This window comes from Triticum dicoccoides, chromosome 5B (assembly GCF_002162155.2).
Source record: "Triticum dicoccoides isolate Atlit2015 ecotype Zavitan chromosome 5B, WEW_v2.0, whole genome shotgun sequence".
NCBI lineage: Eukaryota > Viridiplantae > Streptophyta > Magnoliopsida > Poales > Poaceae > Triticum > Triticum dicoccoides.
This window is the reverse complement of record NC_041389.1, coordinates 4205788-4209640: the sequence shown is the minus strand read 5'-3', so window position 1 is coordinate 4209640 and position 3853 is coordinate 4205788.

Below are 3853 nucleotides of genomic sequence, written 5' to 3'. Positions count from 1 at the left end.
GAACCAGACGATGTGCATGATGGTGCTGCAACGGGCGAAGCTGCTGAAGATCAAGAGGAACCAGACGATGTGCCCGATGATGATGATTTCCGCCGGGTCATTGCCGATGCAAGGACGCAATGCAAAAGTCAAAAGGAGAAGCTGAAGTTTGATCGCATGTTAGAGGATCACAAAAAAGGGTTGTACCCCAATTGCGAAGATGGCAAGACAAAGCTCGGTACCGTACTTGAATTGCTGCAGTGGAAGGCAGAGAATGTTGTGCCTGATAAAGGATTTGAGAAGCTACTGAAAATAATGAAGAAGAAGCTTCCAAAGGATAAAAAATTGCCCGACAGTACATACGCAGCAAAGAAGGTCATATGCCCTTTAGGATTGGAGGTGGAGAAGATACATGCATGCCCTAATGACTGCATCCTCTACCGCGGTGCCTACAATCATCTGAACGCATCCCCGGTATGCGGTGCATTGCGGTATAAGATCAGACGAGATGACCCTGGTGATGTTGACGGCGAGCCTCCCAGGAAGAGGGTTCCTGCTAAGGTGATGTGGTATGCTCCTATAATACCACGGTTGAAATGTCTGTTCAGAAACGGAGAGCATGCCAAGTTGATGCGATGGCACAGTGAGGACCGTAAGAAAGACGGGAAGTTGAGAGCACCCGCTGACGGGTCGCAGTGGAGAAAAATCGAGAGAAAGTACTGGGATGAGTTTGCAAAGGACCCAAGGAACGTATGGTTTGCTTTAAGCATGGATGGCATTAATCCTTTCGGGGAGCAGAGCAGCAATCACAGCACTTGGCCCGTGACTCTATGTATGTATAACCTTCCTCCTTGGATGTGCATGAAGCGGAAGTTCATTATGATGCCAGTTTCTCATCCAAGGCCCTAAACAACCCGGCAACGACATTGATGTGTACCTAAGGCCATTAGTTGAAGAACTTTTACAGTTGTGGAATGGAAATGGTGTACGTACATGGGATGAGCACAAAAAGGAGGAATTTGACCTAAAGGCGTTGCTGTTCATGACCATCAACGATTGGCCCGCTCTCAGTAACCTTTCAGGACAGACAAACAAGGGATACCACGCATGCATGCACTGTTTACTTGACACCGATAGTATATACCTGTGAAGCTGCAGGAAGAATGTGTACCTGGGCCATCGTCGATTTCTTCCGACCAACCATCAATGTCAAAAGAAAGGCAAGCATTTCAAAGGCGAGGCAGATCACCGGAAGAAGCCCGCCATGCATACTGGTGATCACGTACTTGCTATGGTCAATGATTTACACGTAATCTTTGGAAAGGGTCCCGACGGACTAGCTGTTCCGAATGACGCTGAGAATCACGCACCCATGTGGAAGAAGAAATATATATTTTGGGACCTACCCTACTGGAAAGACCTAGAGGTCCGCTCTTTGATCGACGTGATGCACATGACGAAGTACCTTTGCGTGAACCTGCTAGGCTTCTTGGGCATGTATGGGAAGAAAAAAGATACACCTGAGGCACGAGAGGACTTGCAACGCTTGCACGAAAAAGAGGGCATGCCTCCGAAGTAGTATGAAGGTCCTGCCAGCTACGCTATTATGAAAGAAGAGAAAGAAATCTTCTTTCAATGCCTGCTCAGTATGAAGGTCCTGACTGGCTTCTCGTCGAATATAAAGGGAATAATAAATATGCCAGAGAAAAAGTTCCAGAACCTAAAGTCTCATGACTGCCACGTGATTATGATGCAACTGCTTCCGGTTGCATTGAGGGGGCTTCTACTGGAAAACGTCCGATTAGCCATTCTGAAGCTATGTGCATTCCTGAATGCAATATCTCAGAAGGTGATCGATCCAGAAATCGTACCAACGCTAAGGAGTGATGTGGCGCAATGTCTTGTCAGTTTCGAGTTGGTGTTCCCACCATCCTTCTTGAATATCATGACGCACGTCCTAGTTCATCTAGTCGACGAGATTGTCATTCTGGGGCTCGTATTTCTACACAATATGTACCCCTTTGAGAGGTTCATGGGAGTCCTAAAGAAATATGTTCGTAACCGTGCTAGGCCAGAAGGAAGCATCTCCATGGGCCATCAAACAGAGGATGTCATCGGGTTTTGTGTTGACTTCATTCCTGGCCTTAAGAAGATAGGTCTCCGTAAATCGCGGTATGAGGGGAGACTGACTGGAAAAGGCACGCTTGGAAGGGACTCAATAATATGCAGGGACGGATATTCTTGGTCTCAAGCACACTACACAGTTCTACAGAACTCTACCTTGGTGACCCCGTATGTCGATGAACACAAGAACAGTCTGCGCTCCAAACACCCGGAGCAGTGCGACGACTGGATTACATGTGAACACATCAGGACTTTCAGCAGTTGGTTGGAAACACATCTCAGAGGTGACAGCACTGTTTGTGATGAGCTGTACTTGTTGTCCAGGGGACCATCTTCGACTGTAATGATTTGGAAAGGATACGAGATAAATGGGAATACATTTTACACGATTGACAAAGATCAAAAGAGCACCAACCAAAACAGTCGTGTCCGCTTTGATGCAGCAACCGACAGGGGAAAGGACACATATTATGGTTACATAGTAGACATATGGGAACTTGACTACGGAGTAGATTTTAAGGTCCCTTTGTTTAAGTGCAAGTGGGTCAATCTGTTAGGAGGCGGGGTACACGTAGACCCACAGTACAGAATGACAACAGTGGATCTGAAAAATCTTGGGTACACTGATGAACCGTTCGTCCTAGCCAATGATGTGGCACAGGTTATCTATGTGAAGGACAGGTCTACCAGACCGAGGAAATGAAAAGATAAGGAAGCGAATACATCATACGATGAGCCAAAGCGCCACATAGTTCTTTCAGGAAAAAGGGACATCCTGGGAGTGGAGGGCAAGACAGACATGTCTGAAGAGTATGAAAAGTTTCATGAAATTCCTCCCTTCAAAGTCAAGGCTGACCCAAGCATCTTGCTAAACGATGAAGATTATCCATTGTTACGGCGCAATAAGCAAACGACACAAGCGAAGAAAAAGTGAAGACTTTCTCCCGCAACTATTATGATGATACCATGCCAACTTTGTAACAGACGAGTATGATACCATTGTCCGTTTTGTACATGCACATGCTATGTCAACTTTTTCAGAGTTCATTTGAAAACTATGAATTTAGGTCGAATTTTCTCTATAGGTGCATCTATGTTCATATATTAGTCTCTGGCCCATGCGGCTCGCCCCTGGCCCATGACCATTAGTCCTGGTTTGTGCCACAAACCGGGACTAAAGGGTTGGTCCTCGTTGCGCTCAGAATTTAGTCCCACCTCGCCAACCGAAGGGCGCTCACACCGGTTTATAAGCCCGTCCCTCTTTGCCTTGTTGAGGTCATCTCAAAGTGAAAATAGATGCCCCTATACAGGGAATTTGACCTAAATTCATAGTGAATTTCTCTGAAATTCATAGAAATTGATTATGAATTTAGGTCGACTTTTCTCTATACGTGCATCTATGTTCATTTTTTTAGTAAAGTTAATGACAAACTTGTGATTCACACAAATTTCAAAGAATTCAAATTTTGACTATTCAAATTTGAAAACTAATGGCACAAACAGAAAGTTTATAATTTTTCTAAAACTAATGGCCCTAACAGAAAGTTTATAATTTTGCTGACCTAAAAGCAAAAAGAATTAAAAAATAAAGCAAAAAACCAAAAAGAAAATATATAATGCAGAAAACAAAACAAAAAAACTGGAAAAAATAAAAATAGAAATAATAAGTATTTTGTTGTAAGTAGAAACAAAATAAAATAAATAAAGCAACAAAGAAAACAAAAAAAAGTGTTTTCAAATTTGAAAACTA